This window comes from Bombus flavifrons, chromosome 7, assembly GCF_040668555.2.
Source record: "Bombus flavifrons isolate JBK064 chromosome 7, iyBomFlav1_principal, whole genome shotgun sequence".
Taxonomy (NCBI): Eukaryota; Metazoa; Arthropoda; class Insecta; order Hymenoptera; family Apidae; genus Bombus; species Bombus flavifrons.
Window position 1 is genome coordinate 3362917 of NC_138448.1, and position 13087 is coordinate 3376003.

A 13087-nucleotide genomic window follows, 5' to 3' on the forward strand; every position below is an offset into this window, starting at 1 on the left:
CGTTATTCTATATAACGTATTACGTAATAACGTTATACCATATAACGTAATACGTTATAAAGTTATACCTTATAACGTAATACGTTATAACGTTGTACCATATAACGTTATTCTATATAACGTATTACGTAATAACGTTATACCATATAACGTAATACGTTATAAAGTTATAACATCTAACGTAATACGTTATAACGTTATACCTTATATCCTTGTACTACATAACGTAACACGTTATAACGTTATACCATATAACGTAATACGTTATAACGTTATACCTTATAACGTTGTACTACATAACGTAATACGTTATAGCGTTATACCATATAACGTTATACTATATAACGTAATACGTTATAACGTTATACCATATAACGTTATTCTATATAACGTATTACGTAATAACGTTATACCATATAACGTAATACGTTATAAAGTTATACCATATAACGTAATACGTTATAACGTTGTACCATATAACGTTATAGTATATAACGTAATACCTTATAACGTTATACCATATAACGTAATACGTTATAACGTTATACCTTATAACGTTGTACTACATAACGTAATACGTTATAACGCTGTACCATATAACGTAATATGTTATAACGTTATACCATATAACGTAACACGTTATAACGTTATACCATATAACGTTTGACTATATAACATAATACGTTATAACGTTATACCATATAACGTTATACCATATATCGTAATACGTTACACCGTTATACCTTATAACCTTGTACTATATAACGTAACACGTTATAACGTTATTCCATATAACGTAATACGTTATAACGTTATACCATATAACGTTATACTATATAACGTAATACGTAATAACGTTATACCATATAACGTTATACCATATAACGTTATACGTTATAACGTTATACCATATAACGTGATACGTTATAACGTTGTACCATATAACGTAATACGTTATAACGTTATACCATATAACGTAATACGTTATAGCGTTATACCATATAACGTTATACTATATAACGTAATACGTTATAACGTTATACCATATAACGTTATTCTATATAACGAATTACGTAATAACGTTATACCATATAACGTAATACGTTATAACGTTATACCATATAACGTTATACTATATAACGTAATACGTTATAACGTTATACCTTATAACGTTATACCATATAACGTAATACGTTATAACGCTGTACCATATAACGTAATACGTTATAACGTTATATCATATAACGTTGTACTACATAAAGTAATACGTTATAACGTTGTACCATATAACGTTATACTATATAACGTATTACGTTATAACGTTATACGATATAACGTAATACGTTATAACGTTATACCATATAACGTGATACGTTATAACGTTGTACCATATAACGTAATGCGTTATAACGTTATACCATATAACGTAATACGTTATAACGTTATACTGTATAACGTATTACGTTATAACGTTATACCATATAACGTAATACGTTATAACGTTATAGTATATAACGTAATGCGTTATAACGTTATACCTTATAACGTTGTACTATATAACGTAATACGTTATAACGTTATACCATATAACGTAATACGTAATAACGTTATACGATATAACGTTATACTATATAACGTAATACGTTATAACGTTATACCTTATAACCTTGTACTACATAACGTAATACGTTATAACGTTGTACCATATATCGTAATACGTTATAACGTTATACCATATAACGTAATACGTTATACCGTTATACCGTATAACCTTGTACTACATAACGTAATACGTTATAAAGTTGTACCATATAACGTAATACTATATAACGCATTACGTCATTACGTTATTCCTTATAACGTTGTACTACATAACGTCATTCTTTGTAACGTTTTACGATGTACCGTAATACGTTATAACGTTATACCATATAACGTTATACTATATAACGTAATACGTTATAACGTTATACCTTATAACGTTATACCATATAACGTAATACGTTATAACGCTGTACCATATAACGTAATACGTTATAACGTTATATCATATAACGTTGTACTACATAAAGTAATACGTTATAACGTTGTACCATATAACGTTATACTATATAACGTATTACGTTATAACGTTATACGATATAACGTAATACGTTATAACGTTATACCATATAACGTGATACGTTATAACGTTGTACCATATAACGTAATGCGTTATAACGTTATACCATATAACGTAATACGTTATAACGTTATACTGTATAACGTATTACGTTATAACGTTATACCATATAACGTAATACGTTATAACGTTATAGTATATAACGTAATGCGTTATAACGTTATACCTTATAACGTTGTACTATATAACGTAATACGTTATAACGTTATACCATATAACGTAATACGTAATAACGTTATACGATATAACGTTATACTATATAACGTAATACGTTATAACGTTATACCTTATAACCTTGTACTACATAACGTAATACGTTATAACGTTGTACCATATATCGTAATACGTTATAACGTTATACCATATAACGTAATACGTTATACCGTTATACCGTATAACCTTGTACTACATAACGTAATACGTTATAAAGTTGTACCATATAACGTAATACTATATAACGCATTACGTCATTACGTTATTCCTTATAACGTTGTACTACATAACGTCATTCTTTGTAACGTTTTACGATGTACCGTAATACGTTATAACGTTATGCTATATAACGTTATACTATATAACGTAATACGTTATAACGTTATACCATATAACGTAATAGGTTATAACGTTATACCATATAACGTTATACCATATAACGTTATACCATATAACGTAATACGTTATAACGTTATACCTTATAACGTTATACCATATATCGTAATACGTTATAACGCTGTACCATATAACGTAATACGTTATAACGTTATATCATATAACGTTGTACTACATAAAGTAATACGTTATAACGTTGTACCATATAACGTAATATGTTATAACGTTATACCATATAACGTAACACGTTATAACGTTATACCATATAACGTTAGACTATATAACTTAATACGTTATAACGTTATACCATATAACGTTATACCATATAACGTAATACGTTACAACGTTATACCTTATAAACTTGTGCTACATAACGTAACACGTTATAACGTTATACCATATAACGTAATACGTTATAACGTTATACCATATAACGTTATACTATATAACTTAATACGTTATAACGTTATTCCATATAACGTAATACGTTATAACGTTATACCTTATAACGTTATACCATATAACGCAATACGTTATAACGCTGTACCATATAACGTAATACGTTATAACGTTATATCATATAACGTTGTACTACATAAAGTAATATGTTATAACGTTGTACCATATAACGTTATACTATATAACGTATTACGTAATAACGTTATACCATATAACGTAATACGTTATAACGTTATACCATATAACGTTATATCATATAACGTAATACGTTATAACGTTATACCATATAACGTTATACTATATAACGTAATACGTTGTAACGTTATACCTTATTACCTTGTACTACATAACGTAATACGATATAACGCTGTACCATATAACGTAATATGTTATAACGTTATACCATATAACGTAACACGTTATAACGTTATACCATATAACGTTAGACTATATAACTTAATACGTTATAACGTTATACCATATAACGTTATACCATATAACGTAATACGTTACAACGTTATACCTTATAAACTTGTGCTACATAACGTAACACGTTATAACGTTATACCATATAACGTAATACGTTATAACGTTATACCATATAACGTTATACTATATAACGTAATACGTAATAACGTTATACCATATAACGTTATACCATATAACGTTATACCATATAACGTTATACCATATAACGTAATACGTTATAACGTTATACCTTATAACGTTATACCATATATCGTAATACGTTATAACGCTGTACCATATAACGTAATACGTTATAACGTTATATCATATAACGTTGTACTACATAAAGTAATACGTTATAACGTTGTACCATATAACGTTATACTATATAACGTATTACGTTATAACGTTATACCATATAACGTAATACGTTATAACGTTATACCATATAACGTAATACGTTATAACGTTGTACCATATAACGTAATACGTTATAACGTTATACCATATAACGTAATGCGTTATAACGTTATACTATATAACGTATTACGTTATAACGTTATACCATATAACGTAATACGTTATAACGTTATACTATATAACGTAATGCGTTATAACGTTATACCTTATAACGTTGTACTACATAACGTATTACGTTATAGCGTTATACCATATAACGTTATACTATATAACGTAATACGTTATAACGTTATACCATATAACGTTATTCTATATAACGAATTACGTAATAACGTTATACCATATAACGTAATACGTTATAACGTTATACCATATAACGTTATACTATATAACGTAATACGTTATAACGTTATACCTTATTACCTTGTACTACATAACGTAATACGTTATAACGCTGTACCATATAACGTAATATGTTATAACGTTATACCATATAACGTAACACGTTATAACGTTATACCATATAACGTTAGATTATATAACTTAATACGTTATAACGTTATACCATATAACGTAATACGTTACAACGTTATACCTTATAACCTTGTACTACATAACGTAACACGTTATAACGTTATACCATATAACGTAATACGTTATAACGTTATACCATATAACGTAATACGTTATAACGTTATACCATATAACGTAATACGTTATAACGTTATACTATATAACGTATTACGTTATAACGTTATACCATATAACGTAATACGTTATAACGTTATACTATATAACGTAATGCGTTATAACTTTATACCTTATAACGTTGTACTATATAACGTAATACGTTATAACGTTATACCATATAACGTAATACGTTACAACGTTATACCTTATAACCTTGTACTACATAACGTAACACGTTATAACGTTATACCATATAACGTAATACGTTATAACGTTATACCATATAACGTTATACTATATAACGTAATACGTAATAACGTTATACCATATAACGTTATACCATATAACGTAATACGTTATAACGTTATACCTTATAACGTTATACCATATAACTTAATACGTTATAACGCTGTACCATATAACGTAATACGTTATAACGTTATATCATATAACGTTGTACTACGTAAAGTAATACGTTATAACGTTGTACCATATAAAGTTATACTATATAACGTATTACGGTATAACGTTATACCATATAACGTAATTCGTTATAACGTTATACCATATAACGTAATACGTTATAACGTTGTACCATATAACGTAATACGTTATAACGTTATACCATATAACGTAATACGTTATAACGTTATACCATATAACGTATTACGTTATAACGTTATATTATATAACGTAATACGTTATAACGTTGTACCATATAACGTAATACGTTATAACGTTATACCATATAACGTAATACGTTATAACGTTATACCATATAACGTAATACGTTATAACGTTGTACCATATAACGTAATACGTTATAACGTTATACCATATAACGTAATACGTTATAACGTTATACCATATAACGTATTACGTTATAACGTTATACTATATAACGTAATGCGTTATAACGTTATACCTTATAACGTTGTACTATATAACGTAATACGTTATAACGTTATACCATATAACGTAATACGTAATAACGTTATACGATATAACGTTATACTATATAACAGAATACGTTATAACGTTATACCTTATAACCTTGTACTACATAACGTAATACGTTATAACGTTGTACCATATAACGTAATACGTTATAACGTTATACCTTATAACCTTGTACTACATAACGTAACACGTTATAACGTTATACCATATAACGTAATACTATATAACGTATTACGTTATAACCTTGTACTACATAACGTAATACGTTATAACGCTGTACCATATAACGTTATATCATATAACGTAATACGTTATAACGTTATACCATATAACGTTATTACTTATAACTTTGTACCATATAACGTAATACGTTATAACGTTGTACCATATAACGTAATACGTTATAACGTTATACCATATAACGTAATACGTTATAACGTTATACCATATAACGTAATACGTTATAACGTTGTACCATATAACGTTATACTATATAACGTAATACGTAATAACGTTATACCATATAACGTTATACCATATAACGTAATACGTTTTAACGTTATACCTTATAACGTTATACCATATAACGTAATACGTTATAACGCTGTACCATATAACGTAATACGTTATAACGTTATATCATATAACGTTGTACTACATAAAGTAATACGTTATAACGTTGTACCATATAACGTTATACTATATAACGTATTACGTTATAACGTTATACCATATAACGTAATACGTTATAACGTTATACCATATAACGTAATACGTTATAACGTTGTACCATATAACGTAATACGTTATAACGTTATACCATATAACGTAATACGTTATAACGTTATACTATATAACGTATTACGTTATAACGTTATACCATATAACGTAATACGTTATAACGTTGTACCATATAACGTAATACGTTATAACGTTATACCATATAACGTAATACGTTATAACGTTATACCATATAACGTAATACGTTATAACGTTATACCATATAACGTAATACGTTATAACGTCGTACCATATAACGTAATACGTTATAACGTTATACCATATAACGTAATACGTTATAATGTTATACCATATAACGTTATACGATATAACGTTATACTATATAACGTAATACGTTATAACGTTATACCTTATAACCTTGTACTACATAACGTAATACGTTATAACGTTGTACCATATAACGTAATACGTTATAACGTTATACCATATAACGTAACACGTTATAACGTTATACCATATAACGTTAGACTATATAACTTAATACGTTATAACGTTATACCATATAACGTAATACGTTACAACGTTATACCTTATAACCTTGTACTACATAACGTAACACGTTATAACGTTATACCATATAACGTAATACGTTATAACGTTATACCATATAACGTAATACGTTATAACGTTATACCATATAACGTAATACGTTATAACGTTATACTATATAACGTATTACGTTATAACGTTATACCATATAACGTAATACGTTATAACGTTATACTATATAACGTAATGCGTTATAACTTTATACCTTATAACGTTGTACTATATAACGTAATACGTTATAACGTTATACCATATAACGTAATACGTTACAACGTTATACCTTATAACCTTGTACTACATAACGTAACACGTTATAACGTTATACCATATAACGTAATACGTTATAACGTTATACCATATAACGTTATACTATATAACGTAATACGTAATAACGTTATACCATATAACGTTATACCATATAACGTAATACGTTATAACGTTATACCTTATAACGTTATACCATATAACTTAATACGTTATAACGCTGTACCATATAACGTAATACGTTATAACGTTATATCATATAACGTTGTACTACGTAAAGTAATACGTTATAACGTTGTACCATATAAAGTTATACTATATAACGTATTACGGTATAACGTTATACCATATAACGTAATTCGTTATAACGTTATACCATATAACGTAATACGTTATAACGTTGTACCATATAACGTAATACGTTATAACGTTATACCATATAACGTAATACGTTATAACGTTATACCATATAACGTATTACGTTATAACGTTATACTATATAACGTAATACGTTATAACGTTGTACCATATAACGTAATACGTTATAACGTTATACCATATAACGTAATACGTTATAACGTTATACCATATAACGTAATACGTTATAACGTTGTACCATATAACGTAATACGTTATAACGTTATACCATATAACGTAATACGTTATAACGTTATACCATATAACGTATTACGTTATAACGTTATACTATATAACGTAATGCGTTATAACGTTATACCTTATAACGTTGTACTATATAACGTAATACGTTATAACGTTATACCATATAACGTTATACTATATAACAGAATACGTTATAACGTTATACCTTATAACCTTGTACTACATAACGTAATACGTTATAACGTTGTACCATATAACGTAATACGTTAAAACGTTATACCTTATAACCTTGTACTACATAACGTAACACGTTATAACGTTATACCATATAACGTAATACTATATAACGTATTACGTTATAACCTTGTACTACATAACGTAATACGTTATAACGCTGTACCATATAACGTTATATCATATAACGTAATACGTTATAACGTTATACCATATAACGTTATTACTTATAACTTTGTACCATATAACGTAATACGTTATAACGTTGTACCATATAACGTAATACGTTATAACGTTATACCATATAACGTAATACGTTATAACGTTATACCATATAACGTAATACGTTATAACGTTGTACCATATAACGTTATACTATATAACGTAATACGTAATAACGTTATACCATATAACGTTATACCATATAACGTAATACGTTATAACGTTATACCTTATAACGTTATACCATATAACGTAATACGTTATAACGCTGTACCATATAACGTAATACTTTATAACGTTATATCATATAACGTTGTACTACATAAAGTAATACGTTATAACGTTGTACCATATAACGTTATACTATATAACGTATTACGTTATAACGTTATACCATATAACGTAATACGTTATAACGTTATACCATATAACGTAATACGTTATAACGTTGTACCATATAACGTAATACGTTATAACGTTATACCATATAACGTAATACGTTATAACGTTATACTATATAACGTATTACGTTATAACGTTATACCATATAACGTAATACGTTATAACGTTGTACCATATAACGTAATACGTTATAACGTTATACCATATAACGTAATACGTTATAACGTTATACCATATAACGTAATACGTTATAACGTTATACCATATAACGTAATACGTTATAACGTCGTACCATATAACGTAATACGTTATAACGTTATACCATATAACGTAATACGTTATAATGTTATACCATATAACGTTATACGATATAACGTTATACTATATAACGTAATACGTTATAACGTTATACCTTATAACCTTGTACTACATAACGTAATACGTTATAACGTTGTACCATATAACGTAATACGTTATAACGTTATACCATATAACGTAATACGTTATACCGTTATACCTTATAACCTTGTACTACATAACGTAATACGTTATAACGTTATACCTTGTAACCTTGTACTACATAACGTAACACGTTATAACGATATACTATATAACGTAATACGTTATAACGTTATACCATATAACGTAATACGTTATAACGTTATACCATATAACGTTATTCTATATAACGTATTACGTAATAACGTTATACCATGTAACGTAATACGTTATAAAGTTATACCATATAACGTAATACGTTATAACGTTGTACCATATAACGTTATACTATATAACGTAATACCTTATAACGTTATACCATATAACGTAATACGTTATAACGTTATACCTTATAACGTTGTACTACATAACGTAATACGTTATAGCGTTATACCATATAACGTTATACTATATAACGTAATACGTTATAACGTTATACCATATAACGTTATTCTATATATCGAATTACGTAATAACGTTATACCATATAACGTAATACGTTATAACGTTATACCATATAACGTTATACTATATAACGTAATACGTTATAACGTTATACCTTATTACCTTGTACTACATAACGTAATACGTTATAACGCTGTACCATATAACGTAACATGTTATAACGTTATACCATATAACGTAACACGTTATAACGTTATACCATATAACGTTAGACTATATAACTTAATACGTTATAACGTTATACCATATAACGTTATACCATATAACGTAATACGTTACAACGTTATACCTTATAACCTTGTACTACATAACGTAGCACGTTATAACGTTATACCATATAACGTAATACGTTATAACGTTATACCATATAACGTAATACGTTATAACGTTATACCATATAACGTTAGACTATATAACTTAATACGTTATAACGTTATACCATATAACGTAATACGTTACAACGTTATACCTTATAACCTTGTACTACATAACGTAACACGTTATAACGTTATACCTTATTACCTTGTACTACATAACGTAATACGTTATAACGTTATACCATATAACGTAATACGTTATAACGTTATACCATATAACGTAATACGTTATAACGTTGTACCATATAACGTAATACGTTATAACGTTATACCATATAACGTAATACGTTATAACGTTATACTATATAACGTATTACGTTATAACGTTATACCATATAACGTAATATGTTATAACGTTATACCATATAACGTAACACGTTATAACGTTATACCATATAACGTTAGACTATATAACTTAATACGTTATAACGTTATACCATATAACGTTATACCATATAACGTAATACGTTACAACGTTATACCTTATAACCTTGTACTACATAACGTAGCACGTTATAACGTTATACCATATAACGTAATACGTTATAACGTTATACCATATAACGTAATACGTTATAACGTTGTACCATATAACGTAATACGTTATAACGTTATACCATATAACGTAATACGTTATAACGTTATACCATATAACGTAATACGTTACAACGTTATACCTTATAACCTTGTACTACATAACGTAGCACGTTATAACGTTATACCATATAACGTAATACGTTATAACGTTATACCATATAACGTAATACGTTATAACGTTGTACCATATAACGAATTACGTAATAACGTTATACCATATAACGTAATACGTTATAACGTTATACCATATAACGTTATACTATATAACGTAATACGTTATAACGTTATACCTTATTACCTTGTACTACATAACGTAATACGTTATAACGCTGTACCATATAACGTAATATGCTATAACGTTATACCATATAACGTATTACGTTATAACGTTATACCATATAACGTAATACGTTATAACGTTATACCATATAACGTAATACGTTATAACGTTGTACCATATAACGTAATACGTTATAACGTTATACCATATAACGTAATACGTTATAACGTTATACCATATAACGTAATACGTTATAACGTTGTGCCATATAACGTAATACGTTATAACGTTATACCATATAACGTAATACGTTATAATGTTATACCATATAACGTTATACGATATAACGTTATACTATATAACGTAATACGTTATAACGTTATACCTTATAACCTTGTACTACATAACGTAATACGTTATAACGTTGTACCATATAACGTAATACGTTATAACGTTATACCATATAACGTAATACGTTATACCGTTATACCTTATAACCTTGTACTACATAACGTAATACGTTATAACGTTATACCTTATAACCTTGTACTACATAACGTAACACGTTATAACGATATACTACATAACGTAATACGTTATAACGTTATACCATATAACGTAATACGTTATAACGTTATACCATATAACGTTATTCTATATAACGTATTACGTAATAACGTTATACCATGTAACGTAATACGTTATAAAGTTATACCATATAACGTAATATGTTATAACGTTGTACCATATAACGTTATACTATATAACGTAATACCTTATAACGTTATACCATATAACGTAATACGTTATAACGTTATACCTTATAACGTTGTACTACATAACGTAATACGTTATAGCGTTATACCATATAACGTTATACTATATAACGTAATACGTTATAACGTTATACCATATAACGTTATTCTATATAACGAATTACGTAATAACGTTATACCATATAACGTAATACGTTATAACGTTATACCATATAACGTTATTCTATATAACGAATTACGTAATAACGTTATACCATATAACGTAATACGTTATAACGTTATACCATATAACGTTATACTATATAACGTAATACGTTATAACGTTATACCTTATTACCTTGTACTACATAACGTAATACGTTATAACGCTGTACCATATAACGTAACATGTTATAACGTTATACCATATAACGTAACACGTTATAACGTTATACCATATAACGTTAGACTATATAACTTAATACGTTATAACGTTATACCATATAACGTTATACCATATAACGTAATACGTTACAACGTTATACCTTATAACCTTGTACTACATAACGTAGCACGTTATAACGTTATACCATATAACGTAATACGTTATAACGTTATACCATATAACGTAATACGTTATAACGTTATACCATATAACGTTAGACTATATAACTTAATACGTTATAACGTTATACCATATAACGTAATACGTTACAACGTTATACCTTATAACCTTGTACTACATAACGTGACACGTTATAACGTTATACCTTATTACCTTGTACTACATAACGTAATACGTTATAACGTTATACCATATAACGTAACACGTTATAACGTTATACCATATAATGTAATACGTTATAACGTTGTACCATATAACGTAATACGTTATAACGTTATACCATATAACGTAATACGTTATAACGTTATACTATATAACGTATTACGTTATAACGTTATACCATATAACGTAATATGTTATAACGTTATACCATATAACGTTATACCATATAACGTAATACGTTACAACGTTATACCTTATAACCTTGTACTACATAACGTAGCACGTTATAACGTTATACCATATAACGTAATACGTTATAACGTTATACCATATAACGTAATACGTTATAACGTTGTACCATATAACGTAATACGTTATAACGTTATACCATATAACGTTAGACTATATAACTTAATACGTTATAACGTTATACCATATAACGTTATA